Source organism: Macaca mulatta, chromosome 12 (assembly GCF_049350105.2).
Source record: "Macaca mulatta isolate MMU2019108-1 chromosome 12, T2T-MMU8v2.0, whole genome shotgun sequence".
NCBI classification, from domain to species: domain Eukaryota; kingdom Metazoa; phylum Chordata; class Mammalia; order Primates; family Cercopithecidae; genus Macaca; species Macaca mulatta.
The window spans coordinates 19,429,402-19,457,400 of NC_133417.1; the positions used below are offsets into that span (position 1 = coordinate 19,429,402).

The 27,999-nt window shown below is 39.1% G+C and overlaps 1 long non-coding RNA gene across 1 annotated transcript; it reads left to right on the forward strand.

The window, feature by feature from the left end:
* The first annotated feature begins 54 nt into the window (after window positions 1-54).
* On the forward strand, window positions 55-27,999 carry LOC106992546 (uncharacterized). Its single transcript, XR_003721220.2, has 3 exons — window positions 55-337; window positions 750-871; window positions 27,396-27,999. It is a non-coding gene; the product is annotated as an uncharacterized LOC106992546 (long non-coding RNA).

The following is a 27,999-nucleotide window of genomic DNA, read 5'->3' on the forward strand; positions in this document are numbered from 1 at the left end:
CGGTTCCTGCTGTCAATAAAGGGTGGACCTGCGAGCCGGGGCAAAGGGGCTTCCGGTCTGCGGGAGACTGGAGGCTAGCGGTGGGCGTGGACCGTCGAGGTGACTGGCGGCTGTCGGATCAGCTGTTGTTTGCTGACCAGGCAGCCGTGGGTAATGACGGATGCCCAGACCCTGTGGGCGGAGTAAAGGAATCATGCACTGATACACGCACACTCACCGAGAGGCGCGGCCGTCTGCGTGCCCCTCATCTCGTAGCCGAGAGGAGCGCGCTCCGGGGCAGGCCTCCGAGTACTTCCCGCAGAGGACCGGGCTTTATACTGCTCCTTTTCCTCCCCTAGTAAGTCATAACTTAATTTGGGAGAAGAGCATAGTAATTTGTCTCTCGTCTCCATGCTACAGCACTTTATGTGCTTTTCATTTAAAATCGTTCCTCGAGGACGACCAAGTAACGTGATTTGGGGGACAGTTTTCATAGGAAGGACTTCATAAGTTTACACCAACATAGAGAAAATTTAAAAACCTTATAATTATGTGTCAGAAGTATTATTTTTCACTTAATCTAAAACCTTACTTTTAGAACATGAAACCAAGCCAAACGGGTCTTTGGAGATTGTGCAAGCGAACTTCTTTTTTTTGAATGAAAGTGGTGCCGTCAGTGCAAAAGCAAGCCCATATAAGTGCCGAAAGGTACTCGTCATAAGGAGGAGTTGCTTCCCTATTCTGAATTTTTATTTATTTATTTATTTAAGACGGAGTCTCGCCCCATCACCCAGCCTGGAGTGCCCTGGCATGATCTCGGCTCACTGCAACCTCTGCCTCCCGGGTTCAAGTGATTCTTCTGCCTTAGCCTCCCCAGTAGCTGGGACTACAGGTGCGTGCCTCCACGCCTGCCTACTTTTTGTATTTTTAGTAGAGATGGGGTTTCACCATATTGGCCACGCTGGTCTCAAACTCCTGACCTCGTGATTTGCCCACCTCGTTCTCCCAAAGTGCTGGGATTACAGGCTTGAGCTGCCCCCAATTTTGTTTTTTTAAGCAACTCTTTTTTAAAAGAGAGAGAGAAAAAAAATCTCTCTTGAGTATATTAGTTATTGAACTATTCTATTTGGAGGTGGCTTAACCCAAAACATGTTATGGATTTGGTAAGATTACAATGGATTTGAATGTTCTAGATGAAATCTGGGCGGAGAATAATTGCATAATAGTTTTCCAAAGGACTGTCAGATGGTAAACTCCTTTTATTTACTTTGAACTGATAAACGATAAGATAGATTTTCGTTTTTCTGACCTTTTTATCTACATTTATTTCTGAAAACTGAAAAAGAATCTGAATTTCCAACAAAATGTTTCTAGGCAAGTATTTGCATGATGCTTCTCTAATATTTCCTATATCTCTTAGTGTTTTCTCTAATGTTTTCTGTAGCTCTCAAATTTCACTCCTGTAAGTTTTCACACTACCAGTAAGAAAGATCTGGGCCAATTATGCACAATGGACGATGATTTTTACAAGAAAAGAGAAAGCACTCAGAAAAGAGACAATAATTTGAAAATGTTCTCACATCATGTATTTCCTTAAAGCAATACAAGTCCTGTATGTCCAGTTCATGCCTACTCCAACCGAGCTTTTTTCGGACACTTAGAAATTGCGTTCAAGAAAATCCTTATGGAAAATTTTAACCTAGAGGGGCATTTATTTTAGTTTAAATATGTATTAGTTGCAAGTAGTGACAGAACCTAAAAGCAAAAACCATATAGCACCAGTTCCCAAGGTTCCTGCATCTAATGCAGTTATTCCTACGGCAGTACAAGGCAGAATATAAAATCCCTAGGAGAAATACAAAGGGCCATTCTCTTCTTTGACTGGGTTTGAGGGCAGTTTTCATGGAAGATGTGGTCTTTCAGTTGGCATTGAGGATAAATATGCAGATATGGTAAGCCTGTGCATTCTGGTGGAAGCTCAGAGTTGGAAAAACATGAAACAGATTGCAGAGTCTGGCATGTAGAAAGAGGTATGGTGAGACATGTGAGTTCTAAACATCAAGCTCATGAATTTGGACTGAATTTTTGTTATGGAAACATTGAAATACTAAATTAATTGATACCAGAATATAAATTAGTTAAGAACATCAAGAAATCATAGTAACTCTGAGTTGTTTTGAAGTTCGTGTAATGTGGTCAGTGGAACGCTGGTGAATGATCCTTGAAACCTGGATTGTATTTCAGCACTAAGACAATATGTGTGTAATCACTTCCACTAAATTCATTTTTTTTAGGCTTTCTTCTTTTCATCTGTGAAATGAGAGATTGGTCTAGATGATTTCTGAGGTCTTTTTCATAGGTAGAAGTATCAACAATGTGATAATTATTGACTTCAAGAAAGGTTTTTTCCATTAGCTTTATATGTTGTTTGGTCTCCCAACCAAAGAGATCAAAAGATAAGTTAGAAAACAAAAAGCCCTTTACTTAGCTAGTACAAACACCCACAAAAGTTTATTGACTTTGTTGGAGTGAGATATTGTGGGAGTCACATTAATTATTGCCTACAGGTTGATGACTAAGCCATTCAGTAAGCCTCGAAGAACCTTGGACTTGGAAACATTACCCAAATTAAAAACATCCAAGATAATTTTTTTAATATTACAATTTTCCTAGTCAGTAGCTAGAACCCCACACACTAGAGATCATTCTACTTTTTTCATTTTGGTTTTTGTTACGATGTTTTGATGTGAGATATGGTTGAAGGACATAGAGCGTCAAGAAATTTTGCTTTTTTTTTGAGAAATCAGAATGGATTATTTATTAATCCAACTATCACCTGAGCACCTGGCAGGTACCGGACACTTGGCACTGGACTTTAGGAGGAAATCAATACAGACAAGGCACATTCATTTGTGAAACTACAGTCCTGTGGGGGAAACACAGTAAATGGTGGAATTAATATGTAATTACAAACTGAGACAAGTGCCATGAAGATGTAACATCTCTATGCTGTGATGGAGAATAAAGGGGAATACCTGGAGACTATGCGTGAGCTGAAGATTGAGAGGGATCTGCTAAGAGCAGGATGAAGAACAGGTGTGAGAGCACAAAAGCTGAAAAACTTGGTGCATTCTGGGAATTGAAAGAGAGGCAGAGCTGGGGGTAGCAAATGAAAAGAAAATTACAAATTGAAGTTGTATTTTAACATCATGATTGATGTTAATCACTTTCTGTGTGCCAGGCACTGTGCTAAGTTAAATCTCATTTCACATGCTCAAACCCATTTGAAATAGATACCAAATAGCAAATGAAAAATTAAGGGTAAAAGCAGTGATTCCTTGGCTGCATGTTAGGATCACCCATAGATATATTAAAAGTTCTAGTGCCTGAGCCCCACCTGATTGTTGAGAATCACTGACTTAATGTTAGTCTGTCCAAGGTCACTTCATAGCTAAGTGGCAGAGAAGGCAGAAATTGAACCTAGATCTATTGGATTCTAAACCCTATGCTCTTAGCCACTCACTAGTGTCCTGTCAACATTCAAAAGCACATAGTAAGCAGCAGTTACATGTGGGAACTCTGTTAAACCTGAGACACAACGATGAATAAGACAGAGCTCTTGGCATCAATAAATTCACAGGCTGGTAATGCAGAAGTTAGGTCAGCCCACATGTACAGAAGCAAGTCAACTGAGAACTCTCAATGAGATCAGATATATTTTTCCTATTTTAAGCTAGATTGATGTAGGTAACTGATGACAGGGAATCTACGTAGGCAGCTAGTGCGATTGTCTGCTGAGAGATGGTGCAAACTGAACAAAGTCTATGGCAGAGGATACAAAGAATCATCAGGACTTGCTGACTGCTAATGTTGAGAGTGAAGAAAAGAAGGTGGAAGATGATTCAAATTTTTGAATCAAAAAAATTCAAATTTTTGAGTTTGAGAGACTGAGTGAAAGTAACATCACTGATCTAGAGTAAGAGTACAAGAATTGAATTTCAGGTTGAATAAGTTTGAAATACTTGTTGAACATTCAGGTAAAAATGTCTAGTAGAGCAGTGGAAATGTGCATCTGGAACTTGAATCAGCAAATTGGTCTAGAAATGAAGATCTGGAATTATTGACTTAATAGGAGGTAGTTGAAATCGTGACTTGCATAACGTGTATGCTGTGTGTGGGATTTTTAAAAAGACAATAGAGATAGGAGAAAGAAAAGAAAAACCCTGACATTGCCATACTTGAATATGTCAATAAAGCTATTTTTTTAATCTACAGTGATATTAAATACAATCAATTCATGATTATCCATGATGAGTTGTTAATACTTTCCAGGCTTTCCTTGGCCACATAGCAAATGTAATAGATGAGACATAGCCAGGGAATGCAAACCAATTTTAAACACTGGGTAAATATTTAAGAAGAATTCTATACGATGCATTCAGAAATGTAATAGGAATATCCTAGAACAGCATTTTCACACAAATAATTTTTATGTACCCCTCATACTGACTTAAATTATTTTGATCATAATATAACTTAAACCTTAAAAAGTTACAATGTTTTAAACATAAAACTGGAGAGAGAAGTCTTAGGCTTAAGCTCACATACATCATAAAAGCAAAACATTTGCAAAATAACTATGAAGAAAAGCATAAAGTAAATAAGCTTAAAAGTATAGTAATGTAAAGGACATCTTGAAATTGATGTATAATGTCATCAATATTGAGGTGGATGGTGGGGGCCAGGGGGAGGTTTGCACATCAAAAGCTCCAAAAAAGGAAAATGAGGACATTGATCTTTTAGTGGCATAGCACTTTGGGGGCATTTTTGAATGGGTCTGTACAGAAGCAGTGACAACTAAAGTCAATAAATTGAATGTATATAAAGTCAAATGGTCCCTGTAAGGCTTGGTATGTATCATCAGGCAACAAATAAACTAAACAAAGCCCAAGCGAGGTCACTATGGATGAGCAAGCAAATGCAAAATACACTTCTAAGACAAAGCTACTGAGGTGTAAAACATCAGAGAAGACAACTGGAAAGATTGCAGACTATAAACTCTTTGTCAGAGAGGCAATGATAGAGACCCAGAATATAAAAGCGACACTAGCTATTAATTATTACAAGGGCCCATACAATTTGAGGTCAAAAAACGTAACAAGGTATTTGCTAAGAGATTTTTGTCCTGCTAATTCACCGTACTGTTGTTTCAGCTCTGGAACACTCCGTTCAAACTAAACTCACACACAGTGGGGTTTATATAATGTTAGGACCCTCCCAAAGACAGTATATGTATTCTTATCTCTAACTGAACTTAAGCTAGACTCGCGGTTGTCTAAGAGTGTATATTATTTTTATAAGACACTGATGGAAGTAGCAGAGAATTTCCTCTGACTTGTTAATTATATGTATGTATATATTTATATGCATTTGTTCACAAAAGCAGAGGGTTTCATTTGATAGCAGATGAAGGACACGATGATCCAATAATTAAACTTACATGAAAGAAATATGTATAAAGCTAGCTCATGTAACAGACATAAAACACACTATAGAAACTCAAGGACTTGAGTTTAGATTTGTTCTGGAATTGAGACTTGCCAAAACCAGAAACTATCAAAAGAATTTCCCATCAAAGTAAAGAAATTATGTGAAATGATTTTAAATTGAATCCGCTTGGAATTTGAGAAGCATTACTTTTTATAAAGGCTAGGAATTAATACTTTGGTAATGATTGGAGAAAACTAAAAGAACTTAGACTTTAAGAAGCAGATCTTAGATTTATAAAATTAATTTTGGTATTGAGCTATGATAGAACCATCATCAGAAAAGACATTCCAAACTGAGAAACAGTATGTGTAGCTCGTAGATGGCCTGAAGACTCCTGGTGATGTTTAATATTCTCAGAGGATGTATTAGCTACTCTAGCTTCAGCAGATCCCATTTCTCCTTTTAGAGATTGATCCAGTGTCCTCTCCTGGAAATAAGAGCTCAGTTTTATTTGAGGAAGCCTGGGGCATATGCACTATTTAGAATAAGGCATATCTGCCTTGCAGGCTGTGCTCTCCACTACCAGCTGCATATTCTTCGACAAGTTATTTCTCTGTTCTTCCATTTCTTCATCATACAAGTGCCTCCTGTTGTAAGGAATAAGTGTGATAAAGTAGTGGTAAAAGGTCATAGTTTTGCAGATTTTTTCTTATTCACTTTGCTATTATCCTTGACAAATGACCTTCCTATGTCTGTTGAATGCCTTCAGGTTTGGGAATTCCTCACCTCTTGAGGAAACTGCTTTTATCTTTGCATAGGTCCAGGTACAAGAGAGTTGTTCCTAGGATTCAAGTCTTCCCAACTTCTTTATGGCTCCCACCCATTGCCACTCAATTCTGTATGCCAGCCTTTAAATTGCTAAATCCACTTCCAGCTCCACGCTCCCCAAAGATCCTCGTCCTGTCTAAATATACCCAACTTCTTTAGTCATTTTCCATATGACTTGTTCTCCATCCTTTAACCATAATGGTTGCTTTCTTCTAGATATGCTTCAGTCTGTCGCTGTGCCTTCATAGGACCACGTCCAGAACAAACACCAGAGCTGCACCATCACATCTTTTGTTCTATAAACTTCTTTTAACATAACATCCCATCACAGTAGCATTTTTGGCAGCCACATCCCACTATTAAGTTGTATTGAGCTGTTAAATTTAGACAACTCTTAAAACCTTTCCATGTGCACAAACCACATTCTCTCTATCCTGTTATTTTATTGTTGGGGTAAAATTTTGGGGGCATTTGGATTTTTTTTCTATTGGGAGTGAGGGGTAGGTGCCTAAACAAAAGGGCTTCCCTGTTGAATTTCTCCTTATTAAACCATGTCCATAGTTACTGCCTATCAAGATCTTTTTGGTACAGATTCCAGCATTCATATAATGGTGCTCCCTGCAATCTGTGTCAGCACGCCATCCTGCCATCAGAACCTTACTCGTAATAAACATTTTTGATAATGCAACACCAAGGACAGGGGCCTGTGGTGGACTCTGGAGATGGGCCTTTTGGTTAACATAAATCCATTCATCAGAAATAATTATTTGCCTACAGTCATTCTCTATGTGCCCAGCTCATATTCAGAATCATGTCATTAGAGATTGGTAAATTCATATAGAAATTCAGGTTAACCACTTTGTCTTGACTAACTCATGCTGACTCCTTTGCTGGGGGCTTATAAATCATCTCTTTGAGGATCTGTTCTGAAAGATAAGCCAGATCTGAAGCCCACCTATCTAGGGTTCACAGGATTCACCTCTGTTTTTAGAAGAAGACATTTACCCATTTTAGGGATTCCCTAATTCTCAAGATTCTTCATGATGATTGACAGGAGTTCTGTTTTATCCTAAAGTTCTTTTAGTGTCTGAGAAACGTACCTCATCCAGGTTATGAGACTTATACACAGCTTCAGTAGCCGGTGCTTACATGTAGATTCCTCATCTACCTTATTTTTTAAAAACCAATGTTAGTGCTGCCTTTCTCTATCTGACAATTGTTCATCTGGAGAGAAAGTAGGAATTAAAGAGGTTAGGGAGTTCTCCTTTCCTCCTGTTGTCTGTTAACATTGTGAGTGTCTAGGACTGCCAGGCTCCTTTGACCTTGGGAACATTTCTGTGTCATACATAAAAATGTACCTTGTATGGCTCATCACATCAGCGCTGACCCAGTTACACTGGTTGTTGTTCATAGCGTGCAGTCGTGAATGCTTGCACTCCACAGTCTGACCTGTTTCCAGCCTGACCTTAATACTTATTTTCATCTTTCACCCTTATGTCACTCCTTAGACCTGATACTTACTACACTTCGAATTTGTTCTTTGGTCTCCCAGGAGTAAATGCCTCACATCAGCGAATGTGTGCTTTTCTCTTGGTGGAAACTCTCTGCTATGACATTCTCACCAGGTGTTTCAGTGATTCATTGCTTTGTATCAATCCAGGTAGCAGCTGTATCACCTCTTAGGTTACACATGGGCACTTCTGCCATACTGTGTTGGCCAACCAGTCACTGAGATTATCCCAGAGAGGGAAAAAAAAGGAGATCTGGACTCCACCTTTCAATGAGAGGAGAGTGAGAGCATTTGCAGACAAATTTTAAAGCCTCCACACTAGGATTAGCAGAGCCCAACAAACAGAACCTAGGCTCCATGCAGTAAAGATATTTGTTACTTGTTTTCCCTTCTCCATAGTGGTGTAGGCTTCCTTTTACTAACTTAGCATTTTTCATATAACTCACTTACATTCTGGACATTAGCATCTAATATTCTTACAGGCTTATATTGCTACTTTATCTTTAAATGTGATTACTTGTCTATTTTCTGTTTAAATTCATCAGAGAACATCCTCTGAGCCTATATTAGTTTCTTAGGAGCTCCTCCATTGCTTCCACCCCACTATATTGCCAAAAATTAAACTTTAAAAATATATCATTTCTTTTCTTAGCACCGCTTTAAATGGATTCTACCAATCCTTTTCTTATGCTTTCTGCACAACCCACTTTTACACACTAGGTATTTGCATCTTGTTAATGCTTGCCATCCCTTTCTTAGGCCGAAGATGGCATAATGGAGTGGTTAAAAGTCAGACAGACCTGGGCTTTTAATTCCTGCTCTCCCTTACCGTCTGTGTAATCTCGAGAACATTATTTTACGTATTAGAACTTCAATTAATTTTATGTGATAATTGGAAACTATGAGGGGGTTAAATGACAGTGGTATTAAGTGAGAAAATATAAATACATAGTAGGCACTCATTAAATGGTAGCTCTTAACAATATTCATCTCGTATCTTTTTAATTGACAACTGCAATAGTCTCCTGCATTCTGTGCTTCAGTTCTGCCTAAAGCATACCAAACACCCTGGCAGGTGATTTTGTAATGTCATGATTTCTTTGTGAGTTGTTGCAAATGTTTTTGCCTGGTTTTTGTTTTTCGTTTGTGTTTTAGATGGAGTCTGGCTCTGTCACCAGGCTGGAGTGCAGTGGCGTGATCTCAGCTCACTGCAACCTCCCACTCCTTGGTTCAAGCGATTCTCCTGCCCCGGCCTCCCGAGTAGCTAGAAGTAGCTACTGGCATGTGCTACCACTCCCAGATGATTTTTGTATTATTAGTAGAGACGGAGTTTCACCATGTTGGCCAGGATGGTCTCGATCTCCTGACTTCATGATCTGCCCGCCTCAGCCTCCCAAAGTGCTGGGATTAAAGGCGTGAGCCACCATGCCTGGCCTTGCCTGGTTTTATCAACAGTTTTAGTGAGGTCTACTAGGGTCAGATCAATCCACTCTTTCTCTTCTTTTGTAATCTTTCTAGCCCCTAGCTCAGGCCTGAGCTAAAATGTCTAGAGGTGCATCCTAGATTATATAACAACTGAGTGTCAGAGCCAAGACTGACTGTTGCCCCGAATTCTCTCTGCAAACAGCTCTAAGACACCTTCCTACAGGGAAGCTAATGTAGAGGAATGTTGCTTGTCTGGAGTGATTGCAGTGCTTGCAGGTGTATAATTAGTCACTAGTCAGTGTGTAAATACGCTGTAAATTGCTTTATTTGTTAATGTGAAAAGCGCCGCAGAAATACAAGGTATTATAGGAACCAAGGCTGAACATGGGAGATAAGGTATTGTGGGAGAAGAACAAGTGAGTGAGGCATCAGTGTGTGTCATGTATCCCTCTGCTGGGACGAAGCTTATAGGTTCTCCCCGCTTCGTTTTCTAAGAACACCGACTCCCCTGGGTGAATAATTTAAAGGACAAATTAGCACTCTTCTGGGTACCAAAGCCAGCCATAAGCTGAAATTAAATTAAATCATAAAGCCCTACAAGAAACTGAGGGAAGAGTCAGAAATGTAAAACCAAGGGAATCCAGAGCTAAGGATGAAATATTAGAGTCAGTGCGATGTCCTTGCCTTCCTGTGCTGATGAAGTAAAAAACTAAAAACCACCCTGGTGCAGACTTAAAGGACCACCATCAAATATCCATTGTTAAGTACTTGGCAGTGGCTATTGCAATGATTTCAATTCCGATGGGGTATTGGAGGGAGGTAGGAGAGAGAACACTAGATCAACTTCAAGTCCTTGTACTTCAGCTAACTAGCTAGGTGACCTTGAGCCAGTTACTACCCAACCTGGGCCTTTGTTTCCTTCATCTCTGGATTGAAATAAATGTAATCAGAGTTTATGTTTCTATTTTTTTCCCATATCAGCTCAGTGATCATAGTGAGCTAATAAAAACACATACACAATTTTCCAATTAAAATATAGCAAGCTCATTATCTCTTCTCAGAGCACAAGCCCTATTACCATAATGAAAAGTTCCCCTGTACTCCTTAGTCAGGGACCAAAAGATAGAACGGCAGCTGTGGAAATGGAAGACCGTAAAGTTTTGTTCTAAAACAGTGTCCTCACAGTTTCCTCCAGAGGGAAATGAATATATACCTGGTGGCTTAGAGGGGCGGGAATACCCTGTGTCCAGGAGAGGAGGCAAGCAGTACTTTGAATGCCCAAGACTGGCTTCTGAGAAAAAAACTTGGCATGCTTATACCGCAAATCTAATGATCTAGTCACTCTACATCAATGGAATGAGAGAGAATTATGAAATCGTTTCTTTATTTAATCTCTACAAAGCAAGGACTTTGGTAAACACTTTAGCAGCTGATCTGCTGCCAACGTGGAATATGGGTTGGAAACCAAGTAAAAGTTGAAAACGAAGCAGATGTTGTTTTCTAGGTGCTATGTCACCGAAAGGCCTGAAACACATCCTAGGTCTAGCATATTAAGCTTGATTCTATCAACATCACAGCTAAGCCTGATCAACGTTTACTACCATGACAGTATCACAAGAAGAGCAAAACAAAATTCTAAAATTAAGTGGTTCTTTCTCTTGCTAGAAAGCTGTGCTTGACTTCTTGGTGTACATGAATAAAGGCTACAATAAAGGAAACATTTTAGAAATACTCACCTACCTGGTAGTCCACAGATCTTTAGATTTCATTGGCCAGCAAAATCTCAAAGGAAGAGAAAGAACAAGAGAGACCATCATATGGAGGACAAATTTGATACCATCACTTCAAAATGAAAACATCTGGCCACGCCTGTACTCCCAGCACTTTAGGAGGCTGAGGCAGGCAGATCACTTGAGATCAGAGTTCAAGGCATCCTGGCTAACATGGTGAAACCCCATCTTTACTAAAAATACAAAAATTAGCTGGGCATGGTAGCAGGTGCCTGTAATCCCAGCTACTTGGGAGACTGAGGCAGGAGAATTGCTTGAACCCAGGAGGCAGAGGTTGCACTGAGCCAAGATCACTCCACTGTCCTCCAGCCTGAGCAACAGAGAGACTTCATCTGAAAAAATAATAAGAAGAAAACAACTATTATCTACTACCACTATCATTTATAAAAGGATGTTTTAACGCTAAAATGAGGAAGGACACTATCTCAGAATAAGGGGTAGCCCTTTAAATTACTTTGATTTAGTTATTGGACATACTGACTACATTGCCCTTTAGTTTTCTTAGTAGTCATGGAGCAGTGAAAACTTCATCCTCAAGCATTATAGTTCATCTGTGTGCATTGGAAAGCCCTGCTCTTTGGCAGATCCTCTTAAAACTAGAAAGCCCCCTTCTGCAAAAATTCCAGTCTTAAGTTCCTTCAGGGCCCAACTTTAAACCTCGTTTTTACTTTGAAGGTTTTCCTGGTTACCTAATGACCACAAAGATCTTTCTACTTTCTGAATTCCTGCAGTACCTGTAATTTTAATATATAATCTAGCATTTTTATTTCGTGAGAAAGGTTTTTGAAATGTAGAATGTTTTGGAGATAACAGTTTAATTTTTAAGTAAACATTTAAAAGCTTTATTTACCAACTGATAGAACCGCAAGTTAGACATTTCTTAAAAATATTCTAATTTAAGAAAGAAAAAAAGTATAGAATTCTAGAACAGAGATGAATCTTCCATTATTCAAAATGCATCTGAAGTTGGCTGAGGTCTTTTATGGTTGACAGTATAGAATCCAATATATTTCGATTGGTAGACTAGACTTACACTAAGAAAGGATTATTAGACTTTAGATTTTAATGTTGTCTCTTCTCTCCACCAAGATAAGTAAGCATCGGAACAACTCTTCTTCTACTTCCTGTTTCAAATGGTCCCGTATTCTCATATAGCTAGAATAACAGAATCCTCTGTAATAGAAATTGACCTTAGAGATTATCTAGTCTATATCCTTGTTTAACAGATGGAATATCTGTAGCCCAGGTATAGTGAAGTGACTTGCCCCAAATCCCAAATTGATCAGAATTAGAGTTGAGATTTCTAATCTCTATGCTTGCAGGTATTGTAAGTATACTAGTCTTGTATCCCCATATCTCTAGATATACAGTACATTGCACACCGTGGTCCCTAAACAAGATTTAAAAGAGTAGTTTTCCCCAACCCCTAGGCTTTCCTTTTCACTCTTGGCTATTCTTTCCTTCCTTGGCACCTATTACCTCTGACCTCTACCCACTCCACACTACTTCCAAACCCATTAAAATCTAGGTTCTCAGGAAAGGCTATGAGAAACTCATCTACACAGTTTAAATTTCTCATAATTTGTTCACGGAGTGATTGGCGTGTGCCAGACATTTTTCTTGGTTGACTGAATGTGGGACTCCTCCCAGAGTACTTGCAATTTTACAAGGTAGGAAGAAATAAGCCGACAAATTGAATCTTCATTCAAGGCACAAGGGAGACTTCTTATTTCTTTGAAATTACCACATATCAGCAATGATTTTACTTCTAAAATCAGCCAAATTCTTCAGAGTTGGAAGCCTGCCTTCCTTTTGTCCCTCCACTATAATTACCACAAGTCTTAGATATTTAGAAATATTTACAAATTCATATTGACAATGTAACAGACGCTTTTTCATTTTCCTATTTGGGAACTGGTCTTTTCTCCCTTAACAAAAACCAAAGTGTTAACACTTAAATGCAGGTTTGACATATTTTAAACATTTTTAGGTATTATTCTCAAAACTATGTAGACCCAGTCCTAGAAATAAGGGCTCCTGTCTCTGGAACAAATTTACTGCATGATCTTCTCCAATTCTCTAAACTTGTCTGGCCACAAGTTTTCACATTTGTGAAACAGAAAATTGTTCTTAATGGAGACTGAGGTATTGGAGGGTTGGGACCACACCTTTTAATCTTCCGTATGTTACCACATAGAGTCTCGTTTCGGGCTCTGCCCACGCAGATGCTCAGGAAATGCTTGCTAACTGAAGATTTTTATGATCACTGATAGAAAGACAGCATAAATGCAAAACACGATTTTTCCCTTGCCCCAAGTTACCCAGGAGCATCATTCTCATTCAGAGATGACCACATTTCAGAAAGTGGGTCTCATAAAACATACAATTTAATGAAGCCATCTGGGAAGATGATCATCATATAAATGCAAGATATTGATATTATCTGGCTACTTGGGGAAATACCATGTAAATGAAGGTGCAACCCAGCTCCATAATTCAAATCTAGTATTGATGTACAAGGTCTTTGGATAATGGACTTTGCAGATTGACATTTCTCACAAATCTGGGGCTACTTTTCTCCCCTCCTTTGCAATTTTACTATATTTGCAGTAAGATTTTATTTTACTTTTTGGAAACATCTTTTTTTTTTTTTCAACAGGAATCTATCAGTATCAACTGGGAGTCTTGAAACAGAGATTTTACATCTGTCTTTATTGGTGTTTTTAAGCTTCTCTTTTTTTGAAGCAAGAAATGATGCAAATAACATAGGCATTTCTTTGCTGCTCCAATAATTATGTGGGATGTTGTTCAGTTATTCAGCTTCCCAATTGATTCAGCTGCTTTCTTTTCTTTTATATTCTAGCAAGAAGGTGTGCTCTACTTCTGATATTATCCGGAAGACTGTTCTAAATGAAGCCACCCAGTAATCTGTTCTCCTCTCTTAACAAATGTTGCCTCTTTCTCTGAGAGACAATTGCTAAAACACAATACCAAGGCCAGGCATGCCAGCAGTCATACAATGGTAACATCCAGCAGGCTTTGGCACTGTATCTTTTTTGTAGTCTGAGAAAGGGATGGAGAATTCCCTCTACAATTAGGACTCTGTCTCACTACCACCGCTGAAGAAATTACCATTGGCATTGAGGCAACAGCTGCTCCCACAGTGTAAACCAAAGTTCTTCTGTGGTCCTCACAGTCCCTTCAAGAAATGATGGGATCAAGTATTTGTGCTTGGCCCTCCTGAAACACTGAGCCTATTTCACCCTGGCTGTCCCCAGCCAGCCCCTCCCCACACACTCACCAAATAATATGTAAGTGCAATCCATCACTACACTCTTCCTAGAGGTTGGTGGAGCTCATGGACATTGTCAGAGCATGTGCGTCCTGGGTTTGCTCGCCCCAGGAGCCACACATGGTGTTCAAACATGGTGTTCCTTTTCAGAATATGTATGGCAGGGGTTAGAAGTGTAGAGGCAGGGGGAGTGTTTCACATGCTGTGTCTGGCTGAGACTGAGGTGGGTGGGATAGACAGGGAGCTGGCAATACGTTCTTGACCTTTAATTCTTTTCATATTCGCTAAAGAAATTCCTTTTCCCACTGTTTATCTTCTTGCATCCCTAAATCACACGTTAGAGGTAAGTGTGTCCAGAGCTGAGGGACAAGACACTTGCATGCTTTATATCCCAAGGGGGAGTTTGCATGCTCAGAAGCAGGGTAAGAAGGAATTCCTGGCCCTCTTTCTCCTTGGCCTCAGCCAGAGACTGTCACTGCTCATCCCTGATGGGAAAGGAATATTCAGAATTTCAGTCTAATAAGGCTGATGAGAGGTCTAGCATCTTAGAAGTCACATTAGCAAGTACATTCAGTGAGTGCCATGGGCCAGATACAGTGCTAGGTACAGAGCAGTGACATCACCAAGATGGTTGAGTAGGACATATTAGCCTTCCTCTCCTCATACACAAAACAAACGCAGGTGACCATTGAACAATGCAGGGTTAAGGGCACCAGCCCCCCGCATAGTCGAAAATCCCTGCATAACTTTTGATCTCTCAAAACTTAACTACCATTACAATAGCTTACTGTTGACCAGAAGCCTTACTTATAACGTAAACAGTTGTTTAGCACATATTTTATATGTGTATTATGTATTTTATTCTTACAATAAAGTAAATAGAGAAAAAAGATACTAATTGCAAAGAAGAGAAAATATATTTACTATTCATTAAGTGGAAGTGGATCATTATAAAGGACTTCATCTTCCTCATCTTACATTGGTGAGGCTGAGGAAGAGGAGGAAGAAAAGGGGTTGTTCTTACTGTGTCAGGAGTGTCGGAGGCAGAGGAAAATTTGCATATAAGTGGACCGGGATAGTTCGAACCTGTGTCATTCCAGGGTCAACTGTGTAGAGGGCTCAAGGGCCTATTAAAAAATCTGCAGCAACGCAGTGGAGTAAACAATGGCAAATATCTACACAGTAAGGTGCTACACGTGGGTTATAGTAAGGAAGGAAATCCAGTTTGTGCCTTCAAAGAGTTCTCAGCCTGGTAGGGGTTCATAGCAGATTTTATGTGTATATATATACATAAAATATATATACACATGTGTATACATGTGTATATATACACATATATACACACACATATATCGGTTAATATTCTCAACATTAATCTTAAGAGTCTCCAAAGTTTTTTTTTTTTCATATTACAAAACATGAAACTAAAATTGCAAAGGTAGTGACAAAAATAGTCTACACATTCCTAGGGATTGGAACTCTAACACAGAAATGGCAAGTAGAGAGAGAATTCCATCCAAATAGCTGACTGTATCATATCAGTGACTAAGATGTTGAGAAAAATAGATTTGCGGCAAATAAAAAACATATATACCAGGGAAAACCTTTCAGTTACTCATAAAACGTTAGATAATTATGGGAACCAAACATTATTTATTTAATTATTTATTTCTTGAGATGGAGTCTCGCTCTATCACCCAGGCTGTTGTGCCACGGTGCGACCTCAGCCCACCACAACCTCTGCCTCCCAGGTTCAAGTGATTCTCCTGCCTCAGCCTCCCGAGAAGCTGGGATTACAGGCATATGCCACCGTGCCTGGCTAATTTTTGTATTTGTAGTAGAGATAGGGTTTCGGCCATGTTGGTCAGGCTAGTCATGAACTCCTGACCTCAAGTGATCTGCCTGCCTCAGCCTCTCGAAGTGCTGGGATTACAGGCATGAGCCACCGCACCGGGCCCAAACATTTATTTTTAAAAGGTATCTTTATATAGAGAGATCAGTCATTCAGATAACCACTTTTTTTAGCTGAGTTCTATTCAGAGCTAGGTTGCCACAGTAGAAAGGCAAAGAAATGTAAGACAGTCTTTTCCTTGGGTCACAACGTTAGTGAGAAGATGAAGTTTTGCCTGTGGAAAAGAAAAATTAACACTAAATTAACACTGTAAAATACTTTTAAAACCTTTTGCCTGATATATAAAGATTCTATTGAGGAAAAAGATGTACAACTGTAACCAAGAAGTTAAAAATTGGACTTAGGGGCTTTTTGTAGTTAATTGGGGGACAGAGGGATATACCTAGTGACAAAAGACACAGCTGATGAAGTGCTGTTCTTACAAGCATAAAGCAAAATCCTTTCTAAGCATTTTTTTCACCAAGCGATTTTCTGTAAGCATCAAAAGTATTGATGATACTAAGAATGATATAGGGCTTCATAATTCATCATTGCAATGTAGGGAAATGTTGAGTCAAAAATGGAGTTGTTTTTAAAAAAAAGGAATTAGAAATTTTTAAAAAAACTTTCTCTTTATAGCAGAACATTCAGGCTGTATGGCAAAGAATAGAGAGAAACACAGGTCACTCATAGTCCTGCCACACAGAGATAATCATTAGCATTTTGGTGTATGCTCTTCCAAACATTTTTCTATGTATGTATATACAAATATTAACATACACTTTTTAAATATAAAAATGGAACCACACAAGGCGTACTGCTATTTAATGTATTTTTAACTAAATATAGCATTTTGCATATCAATAATACAGATTCAGGGCTGGGTACAGTGGCTCACACTTGTAATCCCAGCACTTTGGGAAGCCAAGGTGGGAGGATCACTTGAGGTCAGGAGTTCGAGACTATCCTGAGCAAAATAGCGAGACCCCCACTTCTACTAAGAATTTAAAAATTAGTCATGGTGTTGTGTGCCTGTAGTCACAGCTACTTGAAGGCTGAGGAGTGAGGATCACTGAAGCCCTAGCATTTGAGGCCACAGTGAGCTATGATTGCACCACTTCACTCTGGCTTGAGTGACAGAGTAAGACCCAGTTTCTAAAATTATAATAATGATAATAACATATATTTAAATTGGTCTGAGCTGAAGAGTGTTCTCAAAACTCCATGTCCACCTAAAACTTCAGAATGTAATTACTTCATAGATGAATAATGAGTACTGATGGTCTACGAGTTTTTTGATCATGTGCTCCATTAGTAAAACAAACAACACCATGCACCTTCAATAGCTATATTTATTTATAAATTATAAACATGTACTATTTCACTATATGCACATTATAAAACGGTCTCAAAAATAGACGTTTCAAAGAGATATGATAAAATTTTTTAAGTTTTGGCATTTTTTCCCCAGTCTAGTGGATCCCCTTGAACACCCCCCACTCTAGAGTTCACATAAACCTCTTTAAAGACCCCTGGTGCTACAGTATTCTCAATTACAAGATGTTATAGGAATGGAATGGGTTCAAGAATGTTCTGGTCATCCGAATATGCATGGAACCAACCCGCAAAATATTTCTGGAGGACGCAAAGATTGTTTGGTACAGATTGCTTGTTGTCTCCCACTTGCTCATTTTTCAAGATTCTGTTCTACAGTTATCCCTGCATGAAACTTCTCCTGGCATTTCAGGTAGAACTGACAACTGCCTTTTTTGGATTGTCCTATCCCTATGCAGATATCCACATAACATTTATAACACTTGATTACATTTATTGGTTCCAGTGTCTCTCTCCGCATCTGGATTATCAGCTTCTCCAAGGCAGGGATCATGTTGTATCCTTCATTAATTTGCCAGTGCTTGTTATCTAGTAGGTCCTTAATAAATACTAGGTGAATGAGTCGACAGAACTAGAGAACAATGCAGTGCATAAAAATTAGGATGTCCCGAAAGCATACAGAAGAAGAAAAAGAAAATGCTATGAGACGCTACCTAGAGCCTCTTCGACATACGATTATGGTTAATTAGATTATAATGTCTGACTTGTTTGCAGCAAATTTCACAGAATCTCCCAGTGAATTCTCCAGATGCTTCAATGAAATTCATGGTTGCTTCGCTCCTCTGCACACCTCTTTCTCCGCTCTACAGATGAGGGGAGTTAGCCTTGAATTGGGATGTTTATGTACTTGCTAATCATACGTTTGTTTTCCCTCTAAGCTTAGTCCTGCCTGCCAAGAATAGCTCAAGATGACAATCATGTTCATGGTTTCAGTCAAACAAAGGCTCCAGACAGATACGAAAAAAGGAAACAAAGCCAGAAGTTTAACATCAGCAAGAAGGAAAAACGAAGAAAATAAGTTTAAATACTCTGCTCCCCATTTTTTGCTCTCATATGTCAGCATTTTGGTACTCCCGTTCACCCACACTTGCTTGGCACATTGAGGATGAGGAGTGGGTAGACTTTTTAAGTAACTACAATAAATAAGAAGGCTCAATTCTACCCTTTGCTTATATCCCTCAAGAGTCACTGGAGTTTTTAAATCTCTCTCATTCCCATACCTTTAAGTAACTACAATAAATAAGAAGGCTCAATTCTACCCTTTGCTTATATCCCTCAAGAGTCACTGGAGTTTTTAAATCTCTCTCATTCCCACATCTGTGTGTGTGCCCCTGTGCATGTGTGTCTTTCATGTTAACTTGAAGCCATGACTAGTAACTGTTACCAATATTTACTTCCACATCTGCTTCCCTAAATTGTTGTTTTCCAAAATAAGTTCTATGAGATGTTCATAGATGCTCCATGGAAAAGGGTTCTGTGGTCAAATGTTGGGAAAAGTTATAGTTGTACAAGTTAAAAGGATGTCTTTGCAAAAGGATTTCTCATGCCCTTTAATTTACCAGTGTACTTTGTCAGTCTTCAAGAGGAAGCATGGTTTGCACCAAAGAACCCTCTTTCCTGGAATCATCTGGGCAAACTAGTATTCTATTGATATACTTTAAGAAATGCTGCCAATTTGACTTAAGGGTTTGGCTTAAACTGGGAGCTCCTGTCATCAGAGACACAGACATTCAGAATTACCTCCATAACTTGGATTGACGGCCAAGCTCTTGACAATATGGAGAAAACATCACAAAGAAACACTCCCAAATACTCATAAAACTCTAAAGTCATCCCTCCTGTGGGCTGGCATCTCTATATTCTGGAGCCGGAAATGCCAATGCTGCAGAAGGAGATAGGCTAGAAAAACAGCCAAGTGGAAAGGTAAAAGGACCTAACCAGGGCACCATGGTTTTAGGAAAATACAGCTCAGGACCTGACTTATGCGTATAATTTCTGGGCAGTTGTCTGACAGAAGTGGAATGCCCTTCGTTCTTGGGTGGCTTTCATGGAGAGGCCCACTTTTTCCATTTTTACTCCCACTAATCACTACATGGAGCCTTCCTAGAACATGTAGCTTTTGATTACACCGTGCTCCCAACAACAGTGTCTCCTCTGTACGCTAATTCCTACATAGTCTTCAATCCCCTGCTACTTCATGAAGACTTCCCTTTCCACCCACTGTAACACTTCCTCATTTTTCTGAATACTCATAATATTTAACATGGATAGTAGAGGTCAGGAAGTGTGGTCCTCTGGCCAAATTCAGCCTACCACCTATTTTTATAAATACAATTTTACTGGAACACAGTCATGCCCATTCATGTACATACTATCTACGGCAGGTTTCTTGTGATAGTGGCAGAATTGAGTAGCTAAGACAGAACATATAACATGCAAGCAAACATATTTACTATCTGTCATTTACAAAGAAAGCTTGCTGAACTCTGGTCTATACCATTTCTCTAATAATCACATGCAGCCTTGCTTCGTGTTGATACTTATACTTCGATGTTTCCACAGGTCTTCTCAATGAGTTTCAACTCTAAGAGCAGGGCTATGATTTGTACTTTTTGAATCCTTTGTAGTACCTAGCACAGAATAGGTTATCAATAAGCTAGCTAATTGAATTTTTTAAAGCACAATTAACCCAAAATTCCCTGTAAGAGAATGCTTTTTCCTGGTGTCAACAATGAGAAAGTAAAATACATCATGTTGTTTTCATACCACTTCAGTCTAGTGGTTTGAGATAGGAAGTGGACACAGGCTGTTTACATTGGTTAGCTCAAAATTTTCTCTGAAAGTAAGATAAACCTCAAAAGGGTGGCAACTTACAACCACACATCACTTAACCGTAGGGATATGTTCTGAGAAACGCATCATTAGGCAATTTCATCATTGTGTGACCATCATAGAGTGTACATACACAAACCTAGATGGTACAGCCTCCTACACACCTAGGCTGTATGGGAGAGCCTATTGCTCCTAGGTTGTAAACCTGTATAGCATGTTACTATACTGAATACTGTAAGCAACTGCAGCACAATGGTAACTATTTGTGTACCTAAGCATATCTAAACATAGAAAAGGTACAGCAAGAATACAGTACAAAAGATTTAAAATGGTACACCTCTGTAGGGCACGTACCATGAATGGAGCTTGCAGGACTGGAAGTTGCTATGGGTGAGTAAGAGTCAGTGGTGAGTGGATGAGAACGCCTATAGCATTACCGTACATACTGTAGACTTCATAAACACTGTACACTGAAGCTTCATTAAATTTATGTTTTAATTCTTTGATAGTATGTTAACTTTAGTTTACTGTAACTTTTTGACTTTCTGAACTTCTTTTTAAGCTTTTTGACTCTTTTGTAATAACAGTTAGCTTTAAAGAGTATAGATGTACAAAAATTGCATATCCTTATTCTATAAGCTTTTTTCTATTCTTAAATATTTTTTAACTTTTAAAATTTGTTTGTTAAGATCTAAGACACAAACACACACACCAACCTAGGCTTACACAAGGTCAAGGTCCTAAATATCACTGTCTTCCACCTCCACGTCTTGTCCCACCAGAAGGTCTTTAGGGACAGTAACATGCATGGAGCTGTCATCTCCCAGGATAACAATGCCTTCTTCTGGAATAACCTACTGAGGCTGTTTTACAGTTAACTTTTAAAAATATAAGTTGAAGAGTACACTCTAAAATGATGATAAAAGTACAGTAAAGCTGTAACATGTTCATTTATTATCATTATGAAATATGTACAGAACATAATTGTATGTTATTTTATGTGCTATACTTGTATACAACTGGAAGTTCAGTAGGTTTGTTTATGCCAAGATCAACACAAATATGTGAGTAATTCATTGTGCCACAACATTAAGTCTGTGGCACCACTAAGCCATAGGAATTTTTCACCTCCATTGTGTTACGGGGCCACCGTTGTATGTATGTCCCATCATTGACCAAAATGTTGTTATGCGACACATGACTGTATTTCTCAGTGGTAGCTGGGGAAACATTATCTTTTTTTTACACAAGTTATATAACCTTAGTACTCTTTCCATAAACTATACAGTACACTGATTCCAACTGCCCCAAAGCATTTACAACCCCCTCTCTCACCACACACAAGACTGAAGCTCTCCATGTGTACTAGCGGACAGAATGTGGGCTGGCAAAAATTGATCAATACAGTTTTCTGATGGCCATCACGCCAATCTTCCTAGTGGCCACTTGGAATCCTGGTCCAACTCCGTGCATCTGGGTGGAACGAGTAGCCTGGCTGAGACCTGTCATCCCAGGCAGGACTGCTCTCCAACCGCCTGTCATCTTAATGCTGGTGGATGCTTACATAAATAAACCTCCAATGGATCAGACTGGAAGGGACAAGAAGCAAGGCCATATTATCTATTCTTAAGACCTCTCCCGTGAACATTTGTCAGGGCAAACGAAAATCCTAAGCTAAAAGTGCCAAAAGAAGTCTCTTTTCAAAAAGTCAACCAGGAAATCCCCCTCTTTATTAATGGCTTTTATATGCTCAGATGGGGTTAAATCCACCACTGAAAATGTGTATTTAGTTTGTTCAGTGCCGAGGAGCAGGACTGAAAGTTGTGTATGTGGTTGACACATGCATATATGCATTTTCATGGCTCCGAGCAGTTGTATGTGCTGGACTGGATTATTAATTGGTGTAAAGCCACCTAAAATTTGTTCTATCCACAAATACAATTGCCTCAAAAAAGGAAAGACAAGACTCACAGCTGTCCTGTAGCAGGTCACCAGCTCCATCACTTCCGTCAGAGTGACTCATCTTCGTTTCTGAACTAATGGGAGCATTGGCTTGGGGTTAGATGTGATGTGATCCTATCCTGGCCTGGCCCCTGTTCGTGGCCCAAGCAAAAAGATTATGATTTTATTTTCTCTTGTGAAATTGCAGAAATAGATATATGTAGATCTCTAGAAAGTAGCCTTTTATAGTACTAACAATTTTCTGTAGTTACAATTTTCATGGTGTCTACTGGTTGAGAGATGATAGGACTTATTCATGGAATTTACACTCTGGTGGTTTGATAAATATATAACATGTTGAAAAGGAGTTTCGTGGAAAAGTAAACGTTATTCATCAGAGTTTTAGTTTCTCTTATATTTGCTTTCAGCTGAGAATATTGTAAGTTGTTTGTTTGATTTTTATTTATTTTTTCATTTATTTGGCCTTCTAGATTCTTTACCTGATCTAATCCAAATAAAAACAGCACTTAACAACTTTAAATATGGCATCGGGGGAAATGTGTATATCCTTTTCTTTATATTATCTTTTGTTCACATACTGAGGGCTGTGGAAGGCAAAATGTGGTGAGGTGCTATTTTATAGCATGGTTAATGCTTATCAGTAATTTTTTCCCTCTGACCTTCTGCCTCAGACAATTAATTTTCTTGAACTGCTCACACACTGGCAGAACATGGAGGGGGTATAATGTTAGTACTAGTGAATATAATCTTGGAAGAAAAGCTGTGCAATTATTCAAAGACCTAATCTTATCTCTTGTTTCATTTTTATATCACAAGTCTACATTTAAAAGTATTAGATATCCTGTTCTGCTGTCCCACACCTTCAAACCTCAGTAAATAAATGCTGCTAAGTGCCACCAGGAGTGAAAGAGCTTGTAATGAGAAGTGTGAGGAGATATGTGCTCCATTCATCATTCTGTTCAGGCCAATATTGAGGCTCTTGTTATCAGCAGGATTCGTGGCGATGTCATCACGGCTGGCATAAATCTTCTGTCAGTGTGGGTCGGACTGATGCCCTATTAAAACCCTGCTTTCACCTAATCACAGAATGACCTTTCGATGTCTTTAATTAACCTCTGACCTGAACCATGCCAATGTCTTGTTGGTAGGTAAATCTATGGCATGACATTTGCTTATGACACTACATTTGTCTTGCTTTTAATCATCATACCTTTCAGATTATGGCTTGAATGAAATACAGTTGGGATCCCTCTTAATAGTTGGATTAATTTTTAAAAGGTTAGAACATAATATTTTCCTCTGAGCTCCCAGTGATATCTTTGCAGACATTTGCCCCTAGGGAGTTAGGGTTTTCCATTAAAGTAAATTCAGGTGAGCCTTCAGTTTCACCAATAACAAAATCTTTTCTACCCAAGTTATTTTTTTTTAATGACCTGGGAGTGGGAAGCATTCTAGGTCCTATGAATGACCAAAGGACAAAAGTTTTAAAATGTAATGTAGCCTCACTTGTCCGAGACAATAGAATGCAGCAGTGGCACGGAAATAAAAGAAATAGAAATAGTGAGGAGGGGAAGGGAGAGAGAAAGAGAAGACTTCTATTTTACTTAGGGAATGTGCTTTTCTACTCTGGAGTATGTGTGCCTCAGGTCCTGAGAGTTCTTTGGATAATAAAATATCATTCATATCTCATTTTTCCACTAAGAGGAACCTTGTTTGTAAACTCCTATCTGAATTAGTAAATATTACAAATGTGAAATATTTATGATGAAAAATACTTTTCCTACATACAAACGTAGTTATAAATTGATTGAAATGGCTACTAATTCACTCAAATTGAGTACGTTGTTCAAAATAGCAAGTTGTGATTGGCCTATAAATCATAACATATGAGTAAAATAAAAGTTTTGAGCTACCTGAGATTTATCCAATTTTATACTCAATCAGAAGCCCCATGAAGAGCTTGGACTAGATCATCTCTCAGGTCTTTTTCAGTTGTAAAAGTCTGTGATTCAGTGTCTCAATATTACAAACTCTGGGTTTATTGAGTCTGAATTCAGAAAGTTTTCCTGTCTAAAATATAATTCAAAAGTTATACTGTAAAGACTTCAAGAGCTGGGAAGTTTTCAAGCATCTCACCTGACTTTGCCCTGTTCCCTGCCTCTTTCTCCTACCTGAGCCTTTGGTGACTCACCTGTAAAATGAGGATAATAATACCTACCACTAGAATCGCTGTGAAGATTAGAGAAAACATATATTCCACACCTTAAACAGTGTCTGGTGTGTCATAATGCCCAGTCCATTGAGGATGCTGGTGCATCTATTAGTATCTGCGGCACTTGCCGACAGATGTTACCTTTTAGGCCTAACTTAATCTCTTTTCTTCTAAAATTATACAATGTAATGGTTAATAACTTTGGAGTCACTCCTGGGTTCAAATAACTGCTATATCACACCAATTTATGGGCTGTATGATCATGAGCAATTTAGTTAAGCTTCCAATGTCACAATTTCTCATCTACAAAATGGGAAAATAATTGTGCCTAATTAATAGACCTATTAAATAAGATAATGCATGAAAAATACCATGTCTGATTTTGCTCAAGAGCTTATCCCCATTGCCTAGTATAGTATCTTGCACAGGGCAAGCACTCAACAAATATTAATGAAGATTTAACTGTTTTACATAATTATTTTATTATTTAATTGTATATTAGTATTACATAGCTATTACCATCATCATCATTATCATCATCATCAGTAAACTTGTACTGTTTATATCTCACACCTTCCTTGGTGTAGAAGTGGTAGTCACATATTTAGAGAAACGTAGATTTTAACATTAAATATACACGGACCCAAAGAGGGGAACTACAATAGACACAGGGGTTTACTTAAGGGTGAAGAGTGGGAGGAGGGAGAGGATGGAAAAACAACCTATAAGGTACTATGTTCACTAGCTGGGTGAGGAAATCATTTGTAGACCAAACCCCAGTGGCATGCAGTTTACTTATGTAACAAGCCTGCACCATGTAGCCCCCAAACCTAAAATAAAAGTTAGAAGAAAAAAAAAGTGGGTTTTGGTTAGGTCCTTGGCTGAAGTAGGAAAGTAATGTTTACTAATGATATCATCTATTCTGTTTAAATATTCATTTATTTAGGAAGCCTTGACTGAACCAGGCTCGGGGGATATGCCAGGCTCTGGGGATACTATGAAAGCTAAAAGATACACAATCCCAGCTGTCATGGAGCAAAGAGTTTATGAGAGAGAGACTGATGCTAATCAAAGAAGGACACTAACAAATGAACCATTGTATAGCTTTGCCAAGGACCATGAAGGAGAGAGACATAGCTCTATGAAGGGGCTTTGATGTAGGGAGGTGAGTTGAAGTCTGAAGCAAAGGATGGAAAGGCCTGATCACATGGGGGCTTGTATGACACATTTTGAAATTTATTTAATCGGAAGTAGGGGATTGTATCATGATAAAGTGTGTATTTCCAAAAGCTTACCTTGATTACAATATGGAAGGTGAATCAGAACAAGACAAGGAGATATAGGGAGATGTTAATGTCAATGATTTTGTACTATATAAAATCCCAAGGAGGTGGTCTCCATGGTAATTCTGTCTTTGAATCTCAGCAGAAAGTTAGGTTGATGCCTTGTTCATAGGCACCAAAAAGGTAAAGGGGAAGAGACCACTCCCCATGCCCAAATATACAAACTTTTCTTTTCATAATTAGTGTCAATATTGAGGGCAAGAGATACCACATAGGTCTCTGAATTTATTATTCTTCTCTGCCACTTTTGCTGTGTCCACAAGAGAACAAAGCTATCCATATTTCCTGTTTTATATTATGGGCAGTCACATGCCCTCTAATTGGAGGATTGCATGCCAAGCCAATGGCCTAGCCTCATAAAACCTCACTAGCTATTATACCGATGGGGCCAGACTATGAGGCAGAGTTGTGAAACTTATCTTTAAACCTTAGGTCCAAAAAGGACAGAAAAAAAATAAATCATTTCTAGCTCGAGAGCTCTCATGGCAACCAACCTCTTAAAGGAGTAAGGCAATGAGTTTATTCGTATTTCATCCTGCAAATATTTATTCAACTCTTATTCTGTGCCAGCCACCTCTTGCTATATCATGACATCTGCTATATCATGTGACTTAAGGGGGAGGACTACCACTTATGAACTTACTGTATACTTTATATAGGTTATCTGATTTGTTCATCAAGACAACTCCACAAAATAGAAATTATGACTTCCACTTTAGGAAAGTTAGGATTTAAACCTAGATCTATTGACCACAAACCCCTTCCCCTTCCATTACACCATGCTGTTTACCAGAAAGGAGTCCCTTTTCAGAGATAACTCCCCAAGGAGGCCAGAAACTCTGCCATTAGTGAGTTTCCTTTGTGCCAAGATTCATCCTGTCTCCAGCACCCTCTTTTTAAAACCAGAGCAGGATTTCTCAACCTCAGCACTACTGGCATTTAGGACCGGATAATTTTTTTGTTGTGGGGGCCATCCTGTACCTTATTGGATATTTAACAATAACACTGACCTTTACCCACTAGATGTCAGTAGCACCCCAGTTGTGATGACTGAAAATGTCTCTGGACATTGCCAGATCTCCCTGGGGGAAGACAAAGCAGAGGAGAAGAAGGTAGTGTGAACGGCCAAGAAAGCAGAGTTGCAAGAAAGAAATGATTGGCAAAGTCAGCTGTTGCTGAGAAATTGTGTAAGATATGGACAGGAACAAAATGATATTTGAGTTTAGTGACGAAGAGATCCTTGGTGACCCTCAAGGAGGGCAGTGTCAGAGGGCTGGTGGGGGCAGGAGCCTCAGGGTGGGGCACATGTGGAAAGCGTGGGAGTAGGGACAGTGCGGAGTGACTCTCCTTTCAGTAAGCTTGAGAATACTACAGAAGTGAGGCTGCGCCAGCTCTGGGCCCAGGACTCAAGCTTCTCATTTCTGAATCTTGGAATACTCTCTCTAGGATCCTGAGCAGCCATATAAGACATTCAACCAGCCTGAGACCACCATACATTGATCACAGTCTCAAATGAACCCAACATTTCACCTGTGCCCGCCAGGCAGCAGACATGCAGCTGAAGCTGTCTTGGAGCCTCTAGACCAGCCCATCTACCTGCTGAATACCAGTGAGTGACCTATGTCAAAGCTACCAGAAGTGGAATTGCCAGCTGAGTCTTGCCTAAATTTCTGAGCCACACAATCGTGAGATACTATAAAGTGGTAAGTTTTATAGCAGTGTGTTACCCAGCAGTATGGACCTGGAACAGACTACAGCACTAGTCCTGGTTTCCCTCTCCCAGTCAATACAAAGACAGGGATGACCTGTGCTCTGAGAATAGCTCCTAAGCATGTGTTTTGTGTCATGGTGATTGTCAAGCCCGCAGACTCTAGAGTCATACAGACCCAGGGTCAATGCTTAACTTCTCTACTTCATGGCTTTGTAAAATAGGGATTTTTACAGGTTCAATTCATAGAAATGTTGAGAAAGATTGAGTGAGATGCATTTATGTAAAGCACTTATGCAGTGCCTGCCACAATAAATGCTTGCAAAACATTAGCTTTCATTT